We start from the raw sequence: 27,551 nt of genomic DNA, 5'->3' as shown, positions 1-27,551 counted from the left end.
AAAAATGTTAATATTTTATTTACAGTCAATGAAATGCACTTCATACTGAATTATTCAAACATCATCAAGAAATTGGTTAAAACGTAGTTTCACCTAGCCAGGAGATTTCAGATTATATGGAAAGTGACAATATTCTCACCCATCTTTTCTGTCCTCCACCAAACTACCAAACATGCAGCACATGGAAGAAGCAGTGACAGGAGAGTTCTTGACTGTGGCCTGTATGTAAGTGGTGAAAATAGCCAGAAGGATATTGGTCTGGTGATAAGCACGTACTCTGTAGTGGAGCACAGCTTATCCTTTCATGATGCAGCCTTTGTCTGGGGGAGCAAAGCAGCAGTTCCTTGCTTGGGGCAGAGCCAGGGTTAAGTCCAAAGCCAGCAAAGTCCATCTGTCGTATCTGCAACAGATTGGCCAAGTTTGTAGCACAGATTTACACCATAGGCTACAACTGTGAAGAAACTCAGAACTGCAGTAATTTTCACTGGTTTAAAATTGCAACTTTCTTAAATAGAGACATGCTAAATTTTTTTTTTTTTTCTTTCAGCATGGGAAATGTAAACACGGGTGTAATCAAGACTTGTTGGAAAAGCCACAAAAGTGGAATTAGATTGGAATATGATTCCCACCTTTAGCTGCTTGGCTATAGAACCGTGTTGATTGTTACTCAATTTCTGCCCTAGTAAATTTCACCATTTATTTCTTTGCAATGACACAACTTTAAAAGAGGAATAGGGACACTAATAATTACTCTCTCAGGACCAGCTTCAGAATAAACAGTAGAACTCTGTGGAGAAGAAAAATGTGGTTAAAATTTTTATAAAAGAGCAATTGATAATCAACTCACAGCAGTAAGCACTTCACTGTGGAGCCAAGGGAGTTTGCCTATTTCTCTTCCATTTCAGTTTCTAAAGGAAAGGTTACTCTTGCCTCCCTAGATCAGCAGAGTTTTAGGAAAACCTCATTGCAGTCTTGAAATCATGCCTCCACACTAGAAAGCAGTAGTTTAAAGTGAGGCTGTCATTAGCAGTTATTATTGACATGCTGAAGTGCTCTAAAAAGGCTAAATATTACTAATTTTAGGTAGCCCCTCACTCAGTCTAAAGCCCCGTGCACTGAGTGACATTGACAATGGGGTTTCATAATGAATCACCTTGTGTTCCAACAGCTGCGTGTGACAAAGTCCCTCTTAGAATATACTCTAAGTCCTGAGCTATGCTGGAATGAAGCACATTTTCAGTGATAAGCTATGCAAATATTAAGGATGGTTTATTTGAATGTAATTTTGAGCAAATTCTGAGAAGACAGCTTTAAATATTCAGTCTTCATTTTCCACTGCAACACACACACATTAATTTATGTTATTTATAATTCTATAAAATTAGTCTGGTATAACCATATATTAAGAAAATTGATTCAGTAAAATTCTGTCTCATCACTTGTTTTTCCCCAAATGAGGAAAGGATTAATTAGTTTTTATTAAAATTCATGATACTATTTATGGATGTTATTACTTTTCCTGATACTTTTCCTGACATTTTCCTCTCATTTCTTAATTTGTCACATAATTTCTGCTTAACTTTAGTCAGGAGAGGTATTTCCCTAGCTGAAGTCACCAACCACATGCAGTCCAAATCTCGTATTTCATGTGTATATCCCAGCACTCCAGAAAGCACCTTGACTTGTCTTACATATTTTAATTTCTTCGGTTATTTTAAAAAATATACTACAACAATATTGTTATTAAGATTTTCCTTAGCCTGATTTTGCTGTCTATTCTTACAGCACCTGAAATATCATATAAGTATGTTTCCATCTCACATCTGTATAATTTTCAGTCCCCAGTTCCCCATTTGTATCTGTTCCTGGCAATTAATTTCCTACGTCTGATTTACTGTCAGTCATTTCTGCTTAACATCTGACTGTTTCATAACCCTAAATGTAGATGGCATTCCTGGGCACCTCTAACACTCTTCTTTCTTATGATTGCTAATGAATTCTAGACTTCTCTAACGGAAAAGATGAAAAAATGGGAGAAATTACATTTGAGCCCTGTTAGCAGCTGCTACCATTCAAGAAGACAGCAGCAGAAAGGTACTACAAGCAGCATCAACCAGTCTAAGGCTACATGGACTGAAGGAATAACTGCTTTTTTTCCCTCTGCATTTATCAGCTTTATTTCTCTCCAGATTTTTCTTTTCTGCATCTGTTCTACCCCATGGGATCACCTGCCCTTCTCTCCTTCCTTATCAGTCTATATTCTATTTCTGTACTTACTTTCCACATCCTTCAGTACGGTAAAGTTATTTTCCTACTGTATTTGTCACTAGCAGAGTTTTTCAGAGAATCATAGGATGGTATGGGTTGGACAGGACCTAAAAGATCATCTAGTTTAAGGATAACATGTTGTACATGCCAGCATCTTATGACTTTCATGTGACCTTTCTTTTCTGTTGATGCCTCAGTACTATCCACTGTCTTTCATCTTTTTTACCCTCTTCAAAAAAATTAACGAAAACCCCCTTTATTAACAAGCTCCTTGAGCTGGACACCATGGCTGAAACACACAGCTTTGGTCAGCAAAAGGAACATTAACCATACATCCACTGTGAGCAGAGATTTCCCTCAGCAGTAAGTCCACTGTCCTGTCACAAAACGCAGACTCTACAAAGCCCTACCAAGCTCTGCCATCACAGAGACTGTCACTTTATTCACTTTGGAAAAAAATGAAGCTCCATCCACATCCAGGAAAAGATTCAAATATGCCTTCTTTTTAAAGTGAGGTGTTGGGGTTTTTCCCCTCGAGGCAGGATTTTCCCTTTATTTAAGCTGTTGACTATCATATCCCACTAAGTCTGTGATCAAAGGTAGGAATTCTGTTTACTGTCACATGAACTACACTGAGCTTGACAGAGACTTTGTCAAAATCTGACTGGCTCTGTGGTGGAAAGTATGACACACTGCGAACAGAAAAATCTACCATAGCACTAGGGAACAACAGCAATAAAAAACCACACAAGGCTTTGACTGAATTGTATAAACCAGCCCACTCTTACCATTAGACTGCTTCGCCTTTGACTTCAGCATGCATGTTGTTTGTGGCTGCAACTGGGGGATACACCTCACCTGCAGCTCACCTCGGGTGACTTCAGTCTGTACAGGTGCTCCAGCTGACAGCTGAAAGTGTAGCTGATTCTTTTATTTCCCATGTTTATAAATTGAATGCTTGTCAGTGCATGTGGCAGTTTTCACTCTCAAAGTCCAGGGAGTAAATGCTCTGTGACTGGGATTCTTTTGTATTTCTTTGAACAGAGCAAAACCAAAATGAAATCACAAAAACTACATCTTTCAAATTATAAGATTAAGGTTTCAAATTTTATCTATCTTTCTATCTACCCATGTTTAGCTCGATATCTAGAAAGGTAAAAAAACTACTTCCTAAAATTTTAATATGCATCTTTCTTGATAGCATATGCCATTACAAGCTTTAGTGAAAATGCAGAAGAAGCAAAATGAAGGCAATGCTTTTATTGCTCTTAACACACAGTTATACAAGCCATTATTTGGTCTACAAACCTCCTGTTGAGTGCAGTCTCTTTAATATTGTTCTGAAGATCTTATGTGGCCCCTAGTCTTTGAATTCAGCTGAAGTAATAAACAATACTGTATGAAAAGCAATGATGATTGGGGAAAAAAAATAAAAAAGGGGGAAAAAAGCACGAATTGTTTCCTCATTAAACTGCATGAGTTTTATTAATAATTTCAGCAGCAACAGGATTCTACTGGAAGGAAAAATTTTGTTCCTTTGGTGAGGTAGAAAAGTGGTAACAAATCTGAACATCTATTGCACTAATACTTTATATGACATTATTCAGTGCCATTGATGTCTTACCTTATGTCAGAAACAGTTCCAAAGGTGCTTTCCCAGGGCAGTCCTATTAACCCATACAAACACAGCTGTACCATCCCTCATGGTTCTACATTTTGATGCGGAATTACAGAGTGCATTGTAAACTCGCTGTCTCAGGTGCACTGAGTTAAGGTTACTTTCTCCAGGGAAAATGCATAAAATCATGAACGTGTTCTGAGGGCAAAGTCCTCTCAGGATTTTGGAGACAACTAAAGGAAAAAGAAGCAGCTGCACTATAGCCATCACAAAGCATTTCTCAGAGTGTGTGATTACAGTTTTCCAAAGGTGTCAGTTAGAGCAGGAAGAAGCACAATGGCAAAGGAAGAAGTGCTTGATGTCATCAAAGGGATTTAGCCGAATCTCATGGGAGAGCACAATGGAGAAGATGCAGGGAGCTGGGCTGACAAAGAGGGAGATAAGGGAATGTGCTTGCCAATAAACTAGAAGGGTAAAAGGACTGGAGTTTTACTGAGGAATAGCTACGAGGTAAAATTAAAGCTAACAGAAAATGGATAAAATCTCTGATAGAGAAAGGAAATCCTAAAGGCCTCCATCTCTTCAAATATCATACCGGGGAGAGTGGAGGTATCAGGAGTAACTCTTCTTTCTCACACGCAGACTCCAGACTAAAACCAGAGGTAACTTCCTAGAGAAGAAAGTTTAATTTATTTATGAAAAAGCTAGTACTGTGTTAAGACAGAATATTATTACTAAAAGGCCTAAATTATTAGTGATTTCATTATAACTACATGTAGCAAAGATAAAATAATCTGCTTCTAATAGCAGGTTGAGTGGCAGAAGCATGGAAAGCAGACAGCAATAGCAGCTACTACTACAAATCTTCACAGGTTCCTGTCTTTCTTAAAAGCAATAGCAAAATACTAACTTCATTAACCTTGGATTTCCTAAATGAGAATATTTATCAGATTTTCAATACAAGGCCAGCCTGCTCAGATAATATCTAATTACAATCTTGAAACCACAGAGATGAGACATATAAAGTAAATGGGAAGAAAACCCCACCCCATAAAATAACCTCCAGGGCTTTCACTAAACACAGACTTTTTCACTATTTAACTCTGATACGTATGAATAGCAAGAGAACAATCAATGATAGTATGTGAATCTTGTAGAACTAATATTTAACAGTAATCTTTAAGGCTTTATCACAAGACTATGAGGAACAACAAGTGGCTTTTGTTGCTCATTAGATGTTAGCATGCGGCTGAACTATTTAAGAATCTCACATGGTCATTACAACTATGCTCCATTTCCATGAGCACTCTCCCAGGTATTTAAAGTGAAAAAAAAATACAAAAAAAGGAATATAAAAGATGAATATTTCTTCTTTTATGAGAATGGTGTTACTTAATCTTAGGAATGATTTTCTCCAAATATTTAGTATATCTTGCAAATCAGCATATGACAAACTATCCTCCAAAATCTGTCTCTGCAAAGAGCACTTATATTTAACAGGTTTGCTCTAAGTGGTGCAGATTTGAAAAGCCCCAAGATACTGAGTATGAAGACAGATAATTTCACTTCTTTTTTTGAAAGTGTCCTATCACCAGTTCACATTGCAAGCAAATATTACAAGTTTTACATCTTTTCACAGATGCCCTCCCTGATATCCATCCAGCTGTTAAAGCTTTTTCCTGAGGCTTTGTGACTTTTGATATTTCAATCACACTTTAAGAAATGAAACTGTTGTGTCTCCCATACTAAAAATCTTTCATCTTTAAAGACATCTACGTAACAGACTGGATTTATACAGAGAAAGAATATCAGCAGCTGGATCTGTTCTGGTAAGAAAAGTACATTTAGAGGTTGAGACCAGAGATTTGATTCACAGCTAGCTGATTTAGATAGGCTTCCAGTCCAGAAATAAGAAGGATGGATATTGGCTGCCTACCAGTTTAAAAATCCATGAATGGACGGTCATTGGGGTGGGCCATAAATACAGGCGGCTGTCCTTTTAGCAATTTTGCAAGAATATTTGTGCTGATGTGAAGGAGGGCAGAAAGTCACTTTGTTCTGTTCTTCAGTTGCAGTGAGGCAGTGCTGCTGCCGGTCATTTCTAGTCCTGCCTGGCAGAAGGCACCATCGAGCTGTACGCACGAATATGGAGACAGAACATACAGACATAAGCCCTTAAACACAGACACACAGTTTCTTTGATATTCATCCAACTGGCTGGCTTTGTAAAGTCATTACTCTACATGTTAATGAAGTACAAGATTTCCAACACAGAAAACATATTTTGTATAAAGCCCAGAGACAACAGCATGATTTAGTGGCCATCACTGTGCCTTCCTTTAACTAGAAATAATACTGACTCTCTTTAGTATAATCTTGCAGTCACATACAATTCTGTTAATGCTGAGAGTCAGATGAACATATCCCTCCTGAAAATATAAAGGTATGCTCACCCTAATAAGCCTTTATTCTTTGGCCTGCTCTGGCATAATCAGTGTTGTGGTTGTACAGTCAGAAAAGCTCAATGTTGCAAATTCTGTGCAGATGACCACTGCCTGTTGGGTTCAGCCTGTTTTCACAGCTCGTTTGGAGTAAATGTTCTGGGTTGCATCGGGAATAGTGTTTCTGGGTTAAGTGGCACTGCCTGTCTCTCTCTCTCTCTTTCTCATACATGGATGACCCAAGAAGCACCCAACAAGAGGACAGGGGTCACAGTGGGACAGTGGTGATGCCCTAAGTTAGTTAAAGTCAGAGTTTATGTGATTCAAGCTAAGCCTTCTATTTTACTGCATAAGATAGGGAATTAATGCACAATCTTTTAGTTACTAAAATTACAGTTATTTGATTAAAATTACAATCACTTCATAAGCATAGCAATAAGAGTGGAAGTGAACATAATGGAAAGTAGTTTGAACAAAAATAAAAACTGTACATATGAAGAGGCAGTAAAAAATAATTACAATTGAAATCAAATTAAAACATAATTGAATTTCAGGAAGTCTGAATATGACCTATTACAGGAGCTTTGTTTGACATTGGAACATGTGTTTTCATTCAACAATCAGCATCCATAATGCACATGGCCTTTTAAGTTCATATGAGTTTAAGAAAAGGACCACATTCCTATTTTAAAATTAGCTAAATTATGCAGAAAGCCTTCATTTTGTGTTTATTTTCCTTCAGAAGTGGTTGGGAAAAATAAACTGGTAAAGGTTTCATGATTTTCAGAGATGCGTTTAGCTCCAGGGGATGGCTTTGTAAAATATCAACAACTGTGAATGTGATAAACCCACAATAAGAATTAAGAAACACGTTAAGGAAAGGCAGATGCAAAATTCAGAGATTCTTGATGGAAAAGCTGACATGGACATAGATAAAAACAAGCTACAATGTTCCGGTGCTAAAGGATCTTTTAATTCACAATTAATTTATTTTTTCCTGTCAGAAAAAAATGTGTACTTATATGAAGAGGAGGACAATTTCTTTTATGTTACAAGGTCATAAAATACTTTTTCAAGCACAAAGGTTTGGAAAGCTATGTTTTTTCTGTTTAAAAGAACCATTGCTTTCTCCCTTCCCACAAAATTTTTCTCCATCAGCTAGGTACAGCTTCAAGATTTCATATGTACCTTCTTTTTTTTGCAGGAGAAAATTTGTCAGGAAGAAGACACGTTGTGTCCTTCCTCTTCATGCATAAATTTGCTGTAATTTCATAATTTGGTGACATCACATCTGGCTTAACAACCAAAACTACCTTCCCACAGAACATCTGACCAGAGAGGTGCACTAGAGAGTGGGAAAAAAAAAGCATGCAAAAACTTCCCTGCCAGAAAAGATGAAGAAATTACATTTCTGCTATGTGTAATTCAAAGTATGCCAATGTGCACAGTCCATTTAGAAGACAGTATTCTGGATGCTAAAGATCAGCACACATGAAATCGAAATAAAAAATATATACATAATTGATGTTTAAATAGGTGAGTTAATTCAAGGTGAAAATACCTTCTTGAAAACTAAGATATACATATAAAGATGCCTAATCTGACAAACAGATTAATTACAAACACATGTAATAAAGAATGGTTTTTTTCAGGTTTTGTTAAAACACAAAAACTATGGTGGATTTAGAATAAAAATGAAATTGGCCAGAAAGATGGAAATTTGAGAAGCTCAACTACCAGCAACCTGTCAGCAAAGACATACAAGAATATTCTAAACCAAAGCCAACGAGACGCTGTTTGCTTATCTGTGAAGGTTTATCGTGGATGGTGCTACAACATTGTTACAGTGATAGCTGTATCACTACTGAACTCCTAAACTCAGAGCAATTAGTGATTTTATTCTATGGCAACAAAACCACAAGTATTATATAACAAATGCAAATCCTTTTCTTCTTGAGTGCCAAAAAGCAATGATTGCATAACTGAATAAAGAAAGTAGAAGGATGTGTCACAGTAAATCTTAAAGCTTTTATAGTCTGTAAGGTAATAGAATAAAACATTTTAAGGGAAAAACCAGATTTTGTGACAAAAGTACCTATGTGAGTGATCTGAAATGTGGAATCTGATCTGCCACAACATTTTGAGCCAAGAATGTTAGCTCTTGGGTGAAAATGTGTTATTTTTCCTTTTTCCAAACTGAGCCTTCATCTAAAGATTACTTCAAACCATAAGAATACAAGTCATAGGCATAAAGCATCTGTACAGAGGCATAATTCTCTTATTCTCTAAGGACAACAAATACAATTACTCATGCGTACTAGCACTTCCAGAATCTTTAATCCTGCAACATTTGTGGGTATTTCCCACTTTCTGTCTTCTTAAATGATTTTAAAGCCTATTTAACCTGGATCTTGACTACTCAGATTCAAAACTGAATCTCAAAACTTTCAGGCATTAACCTCCCCAAGGTAAAGCAGTTTTTGCACCTTCAGATTTTCCCATATTGAGACAGTGGTCTCAAGTGCTGAGCAGCAAGTTACCTAGTTTATGTACAAAAGTCAGAAGCCTCAGAGGAATGCTGCCTGCCTGTCTTTTCTCCATCTGTTACAGGTCTCATATGGCATGGGGAAGACTGGCATTTAGTTCTGTTTTCTGAATGGTGAAGTTCAAACTTAGATACTTCTTTAGAGCAGGTTAATGAAGTTCAAACACCACTCAGACTACATTCCCTTTAACTCCTGCTATAGTATCTCAGTACTTTTGGGTATCTCCTAATACATAGTGAAAATCAAACCCTTCATTTCCTAAAGTAATAAGGCATCAATATAAAGAATTTCATTTACTCATATGAATTCATCTTGATTTCATAGTTAATATCAGTTCACAATAAATAATATATGACTGTCTCTTAAATAGATGCTCATACCTTTGTGCCATGTTTCAGGTTTGACTCATGTAACAGAAAGCCCCTTAAAACATCTTCAGTACGACTGACGCGAATAAGCAACTCTGTAATGAGGAGTTTCTGCTAGTTAGTTCTACTAGTCAGCAATTTTATATCAAGCACAGTTGGATTACTTGATGAATAAAAGTGGTTCTAACCATGAATAAAGATTTTCAATTCATTTCTATGGCTTAATTGTGCTATCCTCACTAGCACTAAGCCATTCTTCATCCTGCTGGTAGTCTCACTGAACATTATTCGTATCTCCATGTTCATATCTAAAGGTAAAACTGACTCAACATAAAAGTTCATAAAGAGAGAATGCTCTATTTACTCCATACCCTGAAAGCTATATGAACTCATTCAAAAATAGCTGCTATTAATTGAAAGGGAAAAGTAGATTGTATTTCATAATATCAACTGCCTTGGTGTTTTTAACTTTGAAATACTAATTTTACAATTGTGTAAGTTAATACAAGTTCCAGTCTTTCATTCTGTATTGACAAAAACTACAAAAAGGTTATAGGAGGTGCAATAGTCTATCAAAGTTGATTCCCGAAAGCTTTAAAAAAACCCCAAGGCTATGGAGATGAAATGCAGGTGTAGATGAGAAAATACAACCCAGATTAGTTCCGAGATACGTTTTTTTTAAGCCCCAGGAAAAGATACATTATTCCATAAGTAATGTTTTCAAACTAATTTCCAATGAATAAAACCCATGAAACTAAATGAAATTGCCTGCATGTTTTCACATTAGAAAAACCCCACCAAACTTAGAAAGGTCATAAAATCTCAGCAGTAGAATCAAACTATCTGAATACATTCAAGGCAATTTGATGTTAGGATATGATTCAGCATACTTAGCTAACCATAATGCATTGCACAATTATTACATCTGGATAATACATACTGTATGGAAGATCCTAATTTTTAATGAAATTGCTTTAAATAAAATATTAATTCCTTAGGGAATTTTATTTTTATATTGGAATTTAGTTTTAAATTAAAATCAAGTATTAACTGAATAAAATAATACCTTGATAAAAATTATTCTTGAAACCTATGTTCTTTTATACAATTATTTATACATTCATCTGTTTCTAGTTCTATACGTAAAATGTAATTTCGACCCCAAAAATGAAATATGCAAAAGCAGTATTTAATCACTAAGTCAACAGGCCAACTTTTTACCAGCATCCAGATAGATTGTTTGAATTATTTCACATTTGTTGTTTTCTCATAATAGTCTTCCCAGATTTCAGTCAGTTCCCAAATATATTCATTGCATTTTGTTGTATTTGATATACCAGTGATTCCTCCCTTGCAGTGAAATGAATAGAGAATTTTTTTACTCTTTGAATTTCATCACATTTCATTGGACAGTATTATACAGCAGGTACTTTCAAGCCTGTGAAATAAGTATTTTTCAGGTTTAGCTCCTAGATACACAGGAAGTGAATCCTTTTTCACTGCACTTTATCAGCTTCAAGACAATGCCTCTTTCAGACTTCGTCACATACCATCAGCTTTAGGAGTGTGAAAGATTTATAGGTCCATACCTGCGAATATTTTCTTCATCTCCCCCAAGGTGTGCAGGGTCTTCAGTCAAGATTCAACTCTTGTCTAAATAATTTCAGACCTGTTTACTGCCACTTTATGGCTTTGAGTATAGAAAGGTGTGCTTTTATTTTGTTCCAATAGGGTTGGGAGAAGCTTCTGCTCCAAACAACCCTTGCAAAAGCTCTGTTATGAAGTAAATCGTGCTGCCTCATATGTTCTCCACAGAGATGACAATTATTCACAAACTGGATCCCTGGCCGTGTTTGACAAGACTTTGAGTCGTGTTCACAATCTCTTAATTATGCCCTTGGAGATATTGTCTTCAGTTCTCCTGTCCTTATCAAACCCAAATTTTTCACATGATGTGTCACTCCTATGCCCTCAAATGCTGATTTTGATCTGGATTTTATAACTTAGAATTTTTTCCATTTCCTCATCTGATGTTTTTGTGTACAACTGTTGTAAAAATTATGCCTCTTTGTAGCAGTTATTACTGGGAAGGAGAGTGTTTGTCTTGTGTTGGCTTTCTTAGCAGAATCTGAAAGCTCCTCTAGGGTGTGGGGAGAGTTTGCTGTAGCCCACAGCTTTTTCCGTGACATAAATCCACACTGGACTATCATCATGTGCTAATCCCATCTACTCTGGTCAACCAGTTGAGAGTTTGTAACAAGTAGTTGAGGGAGCAGGAGCTTCTTGAACCACCTCTGACTGACAGACCCTTTGAAGCCAGCCAGACATACTTCCTTCAGCAGTCAGCTCAGCTCTTCAGTTTGATATTGGCCCTACAATATAGCCAAAACTCTGCATGATCAGACACACATTTTAGTGGAGCACACGAAGCACGTGTCTGGTCACAGTACAAATTTCTGATACCCAGCAGCCACATGCCGTTTTGTGAGGCTTAAATTCAACCTAAATAGGCCTTGTTTCCCTTGCACATATGTGGTATGTCAAAACGTTGTCTTAGGCTGTAAAGTTACACGCTTTCAGACAAAAAATCATTTTCTCTTACCATTATGCAATTACTTACTAACTTCCTTAATTTTTGCTTAACCTTTTAATTCAAGTAAAGGTTTGCTTTTGATTCATGCAGCTTAACTAGAAAAGATCACCAAAAAATGTTCAGGCTTCCTATTTAGCTCTCTCTTTCACTTGGGCCAGTTAAATAACATTTGTCACAGCAACAGTGTCATTCTGATCAGTTAGGCTCAGCCTCAGTAGGTATCTCATGAGACCAAACCCCTTCACTCATTCAGAAAATCCATAGATAAAGCCCTCAAATGTGGTGAACAAACTTGTGTTTGTGTTCAACTCCTTGAATAGGCGGAGTAGTGAATGATAAAACAGCTCTCAAATGGATATTTTATCCTATTAATATTTTCTATAGTAATTATTTCTGTGCATTAAAAAAAATGGAACTATAGCAAAGTAGATCTTCCCTTTGTTGCTTTTCATTAGGTTTGCTTTGGAATAAAAACTTGTTTTCTTGTGTCTCATTTTGGACAGGCTCTAGACTAAAAAGATTTTCTTATCATACAAGCAATTCACTCTATGACTGCACATTCACCTACAGTGCAAAAAGGTTACAACTTTTAGTTCAAAGAAAACCACTAAAACAACATTTTTGTTGTAATGACTGAAGACAGTTTCACTAAAATTAAATGTTTGGCACAGGTGAAGGAGGCAAAGTATAATTGACAGAGGACGTCCAGAAAAGTGCTTCAGTTCATCTGCAGGAAAGTAATTCAGAGTTTCTTTCTGCAATTTGAGCACAAGAAAAGAAAAGCTGTACCCTTTTCTTTTAACTAAATGTAGAGGAAGGATATAATATTGGTTTTCATCATGAAATCAATGCAAATCTGGTTAGAGGGGAAATTAGTAACATTAAGCAGTAATGGGAGAGGTGAAGTAATGGACATTTCCCCTTAGCTTTTTATGAATGGTTATTTGGAAACCAGACCAGTTACATGGACAAATGTATCCATTGACAGATAAATTCTGGACATAACACATAAATTGCATTATCAGGTTGGACATCAGCTTCCTAAACCTAATCACAAGAAGATAGACTACTTATTTTCTTATGTTGCTGGGGCCATAAGAGCACTGGTATAATCTTTTTCCAGTGAACCATTATTGAAGCTTGAATATTTTATAGCAACAAAGACACTAGATAATCTCCTCTTTGTGTGTTCACACATATGTATTGATGGGAGGAACTACTCCACACCTGCTGTAATTTTTCAGAAATGTACTCCATTGTTGCTAGCATCTGTTTTTGATGTAAATAAATATTGAAAAAATTTCTATGCTACTCTCTCCAGTTTGCTTGTCAGTGCATTCTTACTCTGAATGGCCTCTTCTAATGAACCTTATAAATGGTCTTGGCAGCTAACTGGGAAATGTTAATCAAGGGTTTCACTTAACAAGGAGCTGCAAATTATCCAACTTGGTAAGTTTTCCAATAGCCATCTTTCGAATTTAATTATCGGCACAGTTTTTCACCCACCACTCAAAGACAATGATTTGACTATTTTATAAATTGCATTATCAAGGATTTTGCATCACTTTAATAAACAATAATTCTGCCAAATTCTTACAGAATGTCACTCTAGTGAACTATTAACAAGCTCTTAATAGTTATCATTTCAATACATCTGATAAGTATCATAAGTCTTAATACAGAAAAATTATGCAAAGAGAGAAAAGCCCCACGGGCCTTGCTGCAGCCACGATTATGTTGGTAATACAATACAGAAATAGAGAATGTCTTCCCACTCTTCCAGCTGTTTAAGCAAGTGCTGCCTGTAGGAGAGGTAATAATTATTTTGTGAAATCATCACATCAGGAAAGTGAATACAGCTCTCCCACAGACTAGAGACAGATGCTGAAATTCTGGGGCAAGATAGAATTTAAGGCATTCCCACATCTTCATTGAATTTCTTCAGCTAGCTAACCCCTTTGACTGCTGTATTATTTTCAGCATTATTTTGATGTGCTTTGCTGTTACTGCACAGTTAGTGAATTGTATCTAACTTGGATATTGTTAAAGGTTCTGGGATGTCGTTCAAACACCGTGACACCAACATTGTGACACCTGATTCCAGTTTACTGATTAGTCTGAAAACTGACTAAGCATTAACCTTTTGTTCAGTGTTGAGTATGTAGGCTGTGATTATTCAGAGCATCTCTTCCTAAAAAAGAGACTCAATATCCTTAGAAATTCCCATGACACCAAATGAGTTAACCAGAAACCGAAAAGCCTGAAGAATCTAGTTCTGACATAGGATGGGCCAGTAATTTATGGAAAATGTGGGGTTTAGTGAAGCAGAATTTACATTTTATTGGAGACAAACTACTATTGAACAGTCCCTCTTTCCAATTTTTTTCATTTGTATCTCAATGCAGCTGCAATGAACTTAATTTCGTTTTCTTTCTTCTTAATGGCTGGGAATATAATTATCCCTCAGAGAAAAGCTTTCAACCAAACCACATAAAAACACTTCTGCTGCAACACTGGTGTCTGTGAACCATTGTTTGAGCATGCTAATGCGCTGCTGTAGCAATAGATAAGGATAGAAGTGTGTGGTCAGAGAGGCCAGAGTTGTTTATAAAGACTCTTTGGGGACTAAGAAACAATCTATTCACTAATATAAATCATGAGCTGTTAAAGTGAAAAATAAAATCTCCTTTGCAGGAATGAGGAAATCACCAGACATCAATGGAATTACATTTGGGGCACTTATGTATTATTCAGTAGACAATAGAGAATGTATTAATTGATTTTGGAGAGGATAAGATTTGTCCAGATGAATCTTTCAAAGCCAGCTAAAGTCTTTTTCACCCCATTAGTATCCCCAGCAGCTAAGTCATGGACAGAAAAAAAGCACTAAAATGAAGATAAGTTAAAAAAACTCTGACTAGGGATTAAAACATTCATAGCAGTGCTGGTGCAGTGTTTTTAATGTTTTTCTACTAAAAATCAAACTTTCTTTCTATTTTTAAGTATTCTGTTTAATCACTATTACCATAGGCAACTCAGACAAATCCAATTTGACTTGACTTTCATGGATATTTAGAAGATACTTCTGCCCACAGACAGTGTCTGTAGTTTATTTGCTTCTCTTTAGAAAAGGGGGGATTTCCAAAAGAAATCTCAGTGTTTCTTTGCTACTCTGTAATGAAAAATAAAAATCTTCTCTCTAAAAGGGAGTGTTTTTCTGCAGAGCTTAATTGAACAGGATCAGATATTAACATTCACTTTTCTAGGCAAGTTTATCAGATTCAGCATTTTTCTGTCATAGTAAAGATGGTACAAGACTGAAATTCACTGTTAAACAAAGTACAGGATAAGAAAAATCTACAAAGAAATTGACACCTGACTCTCTTCTGACATACAACTACTGTAGACTATTATACTTGAGCTATGGCAAAGTGATTTCTTAATCCTTTACTAGATCCTAGAGAAGCGTTTCTTTTCTCCTATGATTTCTCCTTTTATTACCAAATATTTGTTTCTCCTTCCAAATACATTTAGTGGACAAGAAACTACCTCCAGGGATAGAGTTACCACACATAACTGAAGCACCCACTTCACTGAACAGGGAAATAAAGACACTGAAGTAGGGAGTTTACAAAGATGTAAAATAGCCTCAATCACAGAATCATCAAGGTTTGAATAGACCTTCAAGATCACCTAATCCAGCCTTCAGCCTAGCACAACCAAAATCAACCCTAAACCATATCCCCAAGTACCACATCCAGGTGTCTCTTGAACACTTCCAGAGACAGTGACTCCTCTACCTCCCTGAGCAATTTATTCCAGTGCCTAACCACTTTTTCAGTGAAAAAAATTTTCCTAAGGAAAGGATTATTCAGTGCAACATTTGCTGGTGGAACTACTTCTTGTGTTACAGAACAGGTCAGTTTCCCAACAAGTCATTGCCTTCTTGGCTTTTCTCATGCACTGCAAAACAGCTTTGTCATAAGAAACTGTTTAATTTTACGTGGTTTTATGCATTATATTAATATTAATCAGTACATAAATTTTTGTAACTTGTTTTCCACTGTTCTCATTACATCCCTTTTCTATTTTAAGCAATAGTGAACAGAAAATACTGATCGTGAAACTCTAAGGTCAAATGACAAGGTTCTAGAAGAATCTGAGAGAAAGCAGTATTTTTGCTGCTAACATTTTGACAACTATTGTTTCCTGCTTGATGTGTGTTATTGTATATTCTCTATACTTGAAGCAAGATAGCATTTCGCTATTTCACTAGTAACAATAAGTAATCATTAGAATGGGAACTAGGCTATATAACTATTTCCACATTAAAAAATAAGAAAATATACCCAAATTATAATTCCAGAAACACTTGGATAAATTTAGTTATTTAAATAATGTAGAAATATTGCAATCTGCCATATAAATAATTTTCAAAAGAATTGCTCTTGTGAACAGTCAATGAGTTTGTCAATGAAATGTAGTAATAGTTGCAGAAGATTGCTTACTCTGAAGTAAGTAGTGCTGTCTTTTGAGCACCATGTATAATAAAAAAAGATTTAGCCTCAGGCTGGTACTGCACAATCATTACAGCTCTTACATTATACACATACTTTAATTATGCTAATATGGTTATTCTGTCCATTGAACCCATATATTAAATTCAGATGATTAAAGTCATTAGCACGATAAAAAAACCCCAGATAAAACTATGGGATGAATATGAGGAAGCATAAAAGATAATGTTTACTTTCCCAAATGCTGACCTGCAAACAGTATTAAATTTTTTTTTTCCTTTGCCTTTGATGTATAAAAATAGTCTAAGCATTATATATGCATTTAAAAATTTCAAGTTCTCTTAAAGACTTCTGGAAGAAGTCTAAATAATTTTAGTGTGGATTTTCAAATCTTAACTTAGGGTGTGAATGTGCTAAATCAGGGCCTTTTGAAGACCTCTCCCTTCTTACTCTCTCAGTTCTCACTTTGTCTTTCATTATGCTCCAAATGTACTAGTTTTACCATAGAGGCAAAACTTTTGAACAGGGAAGAAAAATGAACAGAGAAACAAGACCACACTGAACATAAATACCTAGCACAAATCAATCAATACCAGTCCATCCTCTTGGAAATACTACTTTTTGTTTGTTTTCATCAGCTTTTCCTAACTTCTTCACAAGTACACTATTTATGGTAGTGGAACTGTTTGAAATTGGGCGTGGGAAGTTAAGATTTTATGTTAGATTTTGAACTGAAGTGCCATGTGGAGTTAAAAGACAATTATACTTTTTGTTTCATAGCATTTAGAGGACAGAACTGGTAAGAAAGTCAAAGACAAAAGAAAAAAGAAAACAAGCCAACAATAATTGCTCCTGACAACCATAGGTCAGCTGCTGTTAATAGATGTGATTTTTCAGCCCATCTCTAATTGTGATTCAGATTCAATGATAATTTTTTCTCTTTCAAACTAAATAACAAAATATCCTCAATAACTGGAATTCATTTTTAATCATGTTACATTGCCATACAACATTTATGCTTCTGAGAAGCTTGATTTTAGAGATTTTTTTTTATCTAAGAAATAGAAGTAAGGCTGTGTCAATGGACAATCATCTAGACAAGTAATACAAATTTGAAGCATGCTTGTCACTCCCACTGAGAAAGTGCTCACACCTCTGCCTCCTGCTTATAGTGTCACCAAATATCAGAGGTGTTTCCAGCCTATCCTTTTACATGTGGATGTTCTTTTTAAGGCAGCACCTAATAGCATTGTTCAATTTTTTGTTATGATGGCTCTTGACATGTCTAGTGAACTGTTCTGTGAATATTCACTCCTTCCTTGCATTGAAGTCAGCCTTTGACATATCACTGATATAAAGATTAAAAAAGGGTTAAAACTAATTCAAGAAAAGGAATGAAACTAAAAATATTATCAAAGAAATATTATGTGAGTAAGGACAAGGTTAAGGTTACTAATAAATGCTCATGATAAATCTGTTTTTCTACTCTGTTTCTCTCAACATCATTTGTCTTAGCAAAGTGATGGATAAAGCAAGTGAAGTGGCATTCCCTGAGATCTCTGTGATATTTGCCTCCTTAAACCAACACCCTCTCTGGCCTTTATCTTCTATTTCCCTGGCCTTAAAACAGCCTTGGAATATCAGATGGCCCTTGCCAAGATGGACCAGTACGGAGTTTCTCCTCTCCCTGGCTGTTTTGGTGGTAGAGCTGCAACACTGACTGTGCTTCTTCAGCAACCAGACCTCAAGGAGTAGAGACCAACTTCTCTGCAGTGAGAGTCTCCTGTTCATCAAGTTTTAATAGTGACCTTTGAAAACTCTTATAGGAGATAAGAGACTGAGGTTGTATCAATATTTAAATATTTATACCACAGTCTGACATACCTTAAAAAAACCCTCTCAGCAACAAATGTGTAATACTTTTAAGACAAAATAATTCCAACAAAAACATAGAGGTTACATCTACCCTGGAATTTGTAATAGGAGATGCATATCCTGCATCCTTTATTTATGTTAATAGTCCTTTTGTCTTAACAGCACTTACAGGAGAAGTATGACATTGTCCAACTTGAAGCTATCAGATCCTCAGTTGATGTAAATGATGAAGCTCCATCCAGATCAAGACAGGTCTGTCATATCAGTTTCCAGCTAGTGAAGATCTGGAAGGGTAAAACAACTCAGCAGGGTGCAAGTATCAAAGACAAGAGAGAAGATCTAGGTCATTGAGATGTGACAGGACTGGTCAAGGTTATTTGCATGTTCCCTGATTTCAAAAAACTTTGCGGTATGCAGAAAAACAGGAATAAGGAGTCTGGCCACCCTCACACCTTGTAACTTGTGTATGTGCAATGTGCTGGCCTAGGTGTACAAGCCAGCTCTTTCTTTCAGCATTTCCATGTGAACATGACAAAAGAATTCACTTTAGTCTCTTCCTTCAGTTGATAGGCATTATGGCACTGCTGTCTCCTCTGCTTTTTTTCTCTAGAATGCTGATTTGGTAGACCTCATGTGACACAGCACAACAAAAAATTACATTTATCCTGTCTCCTTTTGTCCCCCATCATTTACAGTGTGAAGATTTTCATAGATAATACCATGCTCATTCAACTCAGGCATTTCTTCTCAAGGGAATGGTTTTTATAATCTATGTAATTAGAAGTTAAACAAACTGTCAAAAAATCTGAAAAGACCACTGAGAGAAAAGTAGAAACAAACCTCTGCAATTTCAAGCAATCCAAAATCAAATGTTTCATGCCAGTTATGAGGTTTGTTTTCATCTGTTAAATTTTCAGAATTAAAGTAAAATTTAAATGAAGAGAATTCTCAAATTAAGGAAATGAACTGTATATTTTGAGCCTGCTAGATGTTGTTTGGTTTCATCACAGTTGTTCAGCTATATATTGTAAATGGTAAAACGTTCCAGTGAACCTGAATCTTCAAAATTATTTCATGGCATTTTATTCCAACAGAAGGCAAGAGAAAGATTATGGCCTGGTCTAAAATCAAATTCTATTTATTTTTAGATTTCTAGACACTGAGGTTACAGACCATATACTTCTTTCCACATACACCAGATGTGAAAAAACTGCATGTGGAAAATGAACAAAGAAAACCTCTCAGGTTTTCTATGTACTTGTGTAATTTCACTCTTCAAGCATGTTTTTGTGAGGCTCATTTGAGCAGTGCAAGTTAGAAGTAAAGCAGTGATGGGTCAGAGGGTACAGCAAAAGGAAGGAGGCCAAACCTGAGTGAGAGCAGGCAGTAACATGTTCAGGCAGAACTTCATAAAATGTTAACATTGCATATCATGTGCAATACAGTGACTTGTATATATTTTTTCATATGATCATGTATATAACGTATTTTAAAACGTGAGTTGGAAAAGACCTCTAAGATCACTGAGTCCAGCCACTAACATAACACTGCCAAATCCACCACTAAACCATGGCCTTAAGTATCACGTCCACATATCTTTTAGATACCACTACAGATGTGTACATAACCCACCCCTCAATACAGGCTATTTTGAAATTCTCCTTACTGATATTTGTAATTGATTCTTCCACATATTTGTGCAAAGTAACGCTGTGTTTCAACTAAATACTCCTCTGTACTAAGTGGTAGGAACAAATGATTTCTCAGACGCTTGATCACTGTGTGCATGCAGAATGTGTTAAAATATACATTAAACTTTTCATTTATCACTGCTGAATAGGAAAAGTGGTTAGCAGTTCAGATATGGTAAATACAGCTGTTTTAGAAGGTTATTGAAATGAAATATAGCATACTAAAATATTCGAAGCCTTTCATTTATTTACCTCTGTGCAAAGCTCCTTTAAGATCAGTAATGTTTGAGAAAGTTGCCTTCTGTTCCCGATACTGCTTCAATAGAAGTGGATGCCCATGTCGGTTTTCTTTATAACCAGTAGATGACAACTGTAGAAGAGAGAAATATTTTACAATCTAGACTTTTGATGGTTTGGTGATGGGGGGGGCTGGGGGTGGTGATGTTTGTATTTCTGAAATCTGAGTTTACCTTCCTACTGCAAATGAGGTGCAAGTAATCTACTTTGAAAAATGCACATCTTCATTACTAACATTGATGGACCTTTCTGTATATGTCAGTGAAAATAAGTAGGCTTTTGCAACAAGCCTGTGGGAATGAAAGCAACTTAAAGACACCCTTGTAAAGACCAAGATAAGCTTTTAATGAGGGAAGGTCGTAAGTTGAATTTCAGTGTGTAATCAATAACTTGGAATACATTCTGAAGATTAGAAAAATGGAACAATACTGTAAATTTCAGGCTGCAGACAGCCTCCATAGAAGTATTGCAGTTTATTCCATTGATAGCAATCCCAAGTCATGTCCTCTGAATTTTAATGCAGCTCAGGTTCCCAAAACAGGATCTGTAGCAGTAATATAATTTTATTAATCAGGCTGTGTTTGGGTTGATAAGTTTATAATTTGCCTGTAAGCAATCAGAGCTATATATGGGGCCATTCAATTTTTCAACTAAGTCAGGCTACGTGAGGAAAGCAGTTGTTTCAAAAGGCAAACTGACAGGGAGTGGATGAGAACAAACAGAACCTTCACCATGATTTTTTGGTTTTGTAGAACTCCCCCCTCACACTTGGGCTGCGGAAGGTCAGCAGGAGCCCACAGCCATACTTGTTGCTGGTTTGTGACTCTCTCTACTCTAAACCCTTTAGTTCCCACTGCTGCTCAATCAGATTGGAACTCCTCAGAAAGCTGAAAGCAATCCCAGCAAGTACTTTCCTTTTCTATTACATAATTTTCTGAGGAATAAAAACCTTACTTTTATTTTTCTGGCCTGAACCCCTTGGCCCAAACCCCCCTGCCATGGATGCCAGATCATACAGAGCTCAAGTCCTAATTTTTAGCATCAAATCAAAGACAATTCTGTTCTTTCATATCCTTTAAAGTTCTGATATTTCCTGACTTTTACTCCCCATGCAGCTCAGCTCTTGGCATAAATGAAAATTCCACTTTAAAGAGCATAGAATTGGCAGACTGGCATGTAGATGAAGTTACAGATCTCAAGGACACTTTCAAGTTGCAAGAGGTGAATGAATACCCAGTAGATTATGAGTCAGAAAATGTCAGAATAATCATATTAGGATACTCCTATGGCTTACTTGACCTTTTTTTTCTTTTTTTTTTTAGGAAAAAACCTTCAAATTCCCTTGCACTTGTTTTCTTTCCCTTACTCAGAAATTAAAACACGTTCTTAAAGCCAAGAAAGCAATTGGAAACTGCTCATACTGTTAATATTTTATACCTTGATAGTGGAATGAGTGCCAAAAAAAGATTGCACTTTCAAATGACAATATATGTACTTCAAGATATTTATAATTAACTCTTGTAGAGCTCTTTAAAAGCAGAGAACAAAATAAAGTAACAGTTTTGTGTAAGGATGGGTAGACAGGAAATAACTGTTCTTTTCTGAAATAATTTTTCCTCTGACAGAGTAACGCACAATAGCACAACAAACACGTATCTTTGGAAAACTTTGTCTCAGGGATACTAAGCTGAAGTATATTGACTCAGACTATTTCTGAAAGAAGTATGTTATTCTTTTCTTTTTGGTGAAAAGATGGACGAACAACAGTCTTTAGTTCTGGTAAGGCTGTTATGAGATGATTGTTCAGGTTCCTTGCTTCCCTGCTAGCGCCACAGCCAGGCTTGAAAATGTCTGCAGAGATGAAGTTATTCATTCATCACCTGCTACCCCAAAATCAGATGACTTCACTCTGCGTGCATTCTTCAGCACATCTGAGGATTTCTTCTGCAATCCTAGAGCCAACCGACCTACAAAGTCTGTTCATGTCAGCCTGTGGGAATGGTCCTTCACCTGTAAGCTCGGCTGAGGTTCTCACTGTTTTAGAAAGCATTGATCAGTTTAGTTTTGTTCCTACATAAGAAAATATTCTCCTATGAGAAAATCCAGAATATGACTGAAGTTTGACTACTGTAGCAGGAAATGAGTCTTTTTTTAGACTGAAATTATCCTATAGGGTCAATTGAAAAGATTCAGTAAAAATATCATTTCACTATAAAAAAACTATTCTAGAGATGTGATTTTGACTATTTCCTTTATATAAGTGAGGAATATTATAAAAACTTGTTATCACTTCCTAGGATAAACTTCATGAATGCTTTATAATGGCTGTGATTAATATATGCATGAAAATATTATGCAAACAGAAAAAAAATCTGTATTTTGCCATGGCCTATAGAAATAAGCAGCACTTTTGCCTACAAAAGTGCAAACTGCTCACAGTTATTGTTTCACAGAAAAGTCTGCGATCCTTATCCAAGTGCCAAGTAACTCCATGAAGAACTTGCCTGAAGCCCCTGTGAAAGCCACCTCAACCAGAAAGGGACCAGGACACAGAGGTCTCCTATTCAGGGTCCAGTCCACAGCACCAGGGTCCATTTCCTTCAGCATCACTGGGCCCAAATTCCCTGGCCATATTTTGCCACAGCTTTTGCATTCATCCTCTGGCATCACAGAAGTTGCTGTGGATTGGCAAGGGAACAAGTCCTTGGGATTAGCTTACTCCAGTCTACATCTCATTCCTCCTGACTTCCCATCAGTTTCCCTAGGCAGCTAACCTGAAGTGCAATTCATTTTCTCTGCTTGTAGAAGATGACTACATAAATTTCAGGAAACCCTTCTTATTATTCAGATGTCCACTTTTAACATAGAAATAGCTTCTTCCTTCAACCTTCCTTCCTTCTACCTGTGTAGAATAGGTAGATCCTATTTAAGATTCCTACTAAGGAGCCACGATATGAGAAGATGCAGCATGTCAGTTCCCGTGTCAGTTCCCAGTAAGATGCTGGCCTGACACTGCTGATAAGGAATAGTTACCAAATATCCTGATCTGCCCAAGAACCCACCCTCCAAGAAGGACACTCAGCAATAACTAAGACCCTATGCCCTTTTTCATTACAGATCTTCATTACTGACAGCCCCCTGTGTGGGACCTACCAGCCTCCTTCTCTTTGGGATGTCTTCATTAAACCCATGGTGTGCCTGATCTAACAGAGAAGCAGAAAAAGTGCCATTGATCATTAATTTTACAAGAGAACCTGGTTTTCTTCAGTTTAAAATCAATAAAAAAACTTTTATTGATATTTGTATGTACTCTAGAAGGTTATTATCTTCTACTGTTAAAATTTATAGGCACACACAAAAGACAAACACTTCAGGCAAAGTCATATGTAAAGCCTATTATTTCTACGTCTGTATTTTAATATTTCTAAGTTTTCACTTATAATCCTAGATTTTTTAAAAAGAAAAGAAATATTTGAGAAGACTGTCCTTAATAAGAATTCATTATTCTTAACAAGAATAGATGAATGATAACTTATTGATATTCAAGAAGACCAAGAAAGCAAAAAAAAAAAAAACAACTAGAGATTAATCCAATCTTGCCAGGAAATGTTTGTTAATGATAAATACAATCTGCAGGTCATAAGTAAATGGAACAGCAAACAATTTTGATGTTATTGCTAAAAAATACTTTTCACTGTTAAATTACAACATTGTTATTTAAAATTGTAACGTCAGTCTTGCAAAGGGAAGACTGAAGTATATACCTAGAAAAGATAATTTAGAATTGCAAAATAAGAGTTGGAATTGGATGTTAACAGGCTGAAAAATCACAGTGGATCAAACATTAACTTGCGTGGTTAAAAATATGGGAACTGACGTTTTTCCATTGATATTCACTTTGCATATTTTTTCTGTGTCTCTCACTAGTGGGCTTTTCAAAGAAAAAAGCAAGTGGTCTGCTTCTGGTAGAAAGAAAGGAAAAAACGAATGAGTAAATCAGGAAAGGAAGGATGCCCTTTCTTGTCCCCTGGCCAGAAAGCAGCCTGTTTGATTTCACCAGCGGGTCAGGAGAAAGTCTGTTGTATAACATAGGTAGTCATCAAACAGCCAGTGATTCCCAGCAGTGACTCCACTGACTGCTTTTGCATTACCAGAAACTGAAGGAAGATGTGTCATCACACAGTCAGTGGTGGTCAGGGTCAGGCAGGGGTAGATGCACACAAGGCGTGTAAGAAAATACTACTTTCTGAAAAAGCATGCATGACAAATTAAAGCTGAGGATTTACTGCTGGGCTTCTTCTCTTTGAAAGGATCAATAAAAAAAGGAATCTTGATTACATTCAATCAACATGAAGGAAGTGAAGTAACAAAATATAAGAAAATTTTCACATGGGAGTACATGGAGCTTTTGAACTACATTGTTTATATTTTGCCTTAAATATATTCCCTCATTGTTTTATTAAATATATAAAAGCAAATTCTTTTGTTCACCACCTGTCTACTCATTATTTGCTTATTGGATACAACGCAAATAAGAGGAATTTTGAAACAGTTTTGTAGGAACAAAGCAAGGGACTTCATATTTTATAATCAGGATGGTCCCTCAGCTACAAAGACAGCATGGGAGAAAGAATAAAAGTATCTATCAAGCATGTAAGAACAATGTTGTTAGCTAGAAACTTAGTGAATATCAGGAGGACTGAGATTAAACAGCGAGGAGAAAAGATGGTACATGGTATTGTAAAGGGAATTCAAAGGAAAGGAATGACAAGATCAGAGGAAGGAGTCATAAATTCTTTTGACAACTTCAAAGCAAGCAGAGTTGAGAGGAGGAGATGTACGCACAAGTTTTCATTTTACTGCGCTGTATTAATTTTCACAGCCTTTTCCAGTTATGCCCTACTTATTTTCTATCTGTAAATGCATTACCAGCCCGAAGATCCCAGTTACTGTGGGAATTGCGGAGATCTCCATTACTACAGAAACTTGTTAAAATTATTTTTCTACACACATATCTATGATACTGAGGCACTTTAGTCCCCAAGCAGAGTAAAAGTCTGAGGTTGGAAATAGTGCAGATCACAGTGTTTGCAGGACTCAGACCGTTTACATGCACATCCATTATCATGTTTATAATGAACATCAATTCACTTTATTGGAGAAAGAAAAACATAGAAGGTGTGACACTCAAGGTATGAAGTCTGTCTGCAAAGGAGACGATAGGTGCTTTTTCTTCACTCTCTTGAAGGAGAAAGGAGGAGTTGGGAAAGATAATGACCATGTTTCCATTCTCTGCTCTGTTTTCCAAAAGATTTTGAGAAAAACCCTAAAAAGATATTCATATGGCATCCTGACTTCTGTTCAGATTATTACTTACATTTAAAACAAGAGATGCTAAATGGAGGTTTCCTGGCAAGTACAAGAAGAGAGAATGTATTCTACATTATTTAAATGCTGTTGAATAAAGAATGCATGATTTATGCTGAAGTAGATAAAATGATACAGGTCAGACTCCCTCATGTGGCTGTCCATGACTGTACAGGAACTCTTTCTTCCCTGATGTCTCAGATATATCTGTGCTGCTGTCCAGTTTTCTGGCAGAAATAGCCCTGGGGACAGAACTGAGAGAAGAGATCTGTAACTCTGCTTTTTCATATTAAATATCTGTAGATTTGTCTCTAAGTGCAATGATGAAACAGAACAGCTTCCTGATGGCAAAATACATAAAGAAGAATTAAAGGCAGAAAATGGGAAATGAGACATGCGTTTGTTTCCAAAATTAGTTTTAGATACAGCTATATAGAGTGTATAGAGATTTATTGGTGTGTGCACATATATGCCTATATTAAATATGTGCAATCATCTGGGCAGTTGCTTAGAATAAGATGCAATGAATGGCAGGATTTTAGAGGAGGATTCCAGTGTAACATTCCCACAGGAAATCTGAATAATAGTAGTAAACCTAGTGGAATAAGCTGCATTACTCTTACGCTTTTTAAACTATGTAGAAGAAAAATAAATGAGCATTCAGCATTAAAACGTGTTGTGCAGTGAGTATAGAACAAGAAATTAAATGTAGTTTCTTCATTTTTTGTTTACCTACAGATGACAGCTATTTTTTTTTTTCAGGTGTCAGTGCTGCTTCAAACCAAGTTTGGCATTGGGTAAACATTTGACTCAGCCTGACCCTAACAGCCCAAATCCTATGGACTAGGAGAGCATGGTCACGCCTGTTTGATGAGATACAGAGTGCTCTATCTAATTCTTTTCTTTGCTCTGTTGGCATAAATGTACAAGGGATAGTGACTCAACAGCTTCCCTGGGTAGCCTGTCCCAGTTCTTCTTTTTGTGAGGAAATTTTTCCTAATATCCAACCTAAATCTTCCCTGGCCCGACTTGAGGCTATCTCCCTTACCCTATAACTTGCTACTTGGGAAAAGAAACTGATGTCAGTCTTCTACAGCCTCCTTTCAGGCAGCTGTAGAGAGCCATAAGATCTCCTCTGAGACTCCTCTCCTCCAGACTGAACAACCCCAGCTCCCTCAGCTGCTCCTCCTAAGATTTGTGCTCCAGACCCTTCACCAGCTCTGTTGCCCTTCTCTGGACACACTCCAGCACCTCAGTATCCTTCTTGCAAAGAGAAGCCCAAAACTATATTTCCTATCTGTGCAATTCAAAGGCAAAAATCAAAGACAAGTGGTAGAGTTACAGCATATCTGTTTTGTTTTCTTTTAAATAATATCATCTATATGACTGAGTCCAGACTGAAGAGGAGTGAGAAGTGGAAAATTTAATAAATCGGTTTTTCAGACTTTATGCTTGACATAAGTCATAAGCATAAAGTAATTTCATTTTATAAAACATAAGCATAGTAATTTCATTTGCTATAATTTAATTTTTTTAGATAGCATGTCCATAACTAAGAATTAGATGCACCTTTCTGTTCATGTGAATAGCATTCTTAGACTTGTTTTTACACCGGAGGAAAAAAGGACTGTGTGTTAAGAAACATGGCTACCTGTGGCTTATTTTAAGGGGCTAACATGACTAATTTTATCAATTAATAAATTCAGTGTTACTGCTTTTTTTCACATTATACAAGTATAACAAGTATTTGTACTTATAAGGCTTTGCTAGTACTGGTCAAATAAATGAACTACGCCATGAATTTCCAAAAATTAGATGCTGACTTCTTTATCAGTAACAGAGCAAGCAATGCTTAGGAACCAAAAAAAGTATTATAAGGCCAATGTACTCTAGCTGGTAAAGAGCCTTGAAATTATGATTAGTAGAGAAATAGCTAACTAACTAAATTATATCTAAAATTTGTACTGACT

Source organism: Corvus cornix, chromosome 4 (assembly GCF_000738735.6).
Source record: "Corvus cornix cornix isolate S_Up_H32 chromosome 4, ASM73873v5, whole genome shotgun sequence".
NCBI classification, from domain to species: domain Eukaryota; kingdom Metazoa; phylum Chordata; class Aves; order Passeriformes; family Corvidae; genus Corvus; species Corvus cornix.
This window is presented reverse-complemented; position numbering follows the sequence as displayed.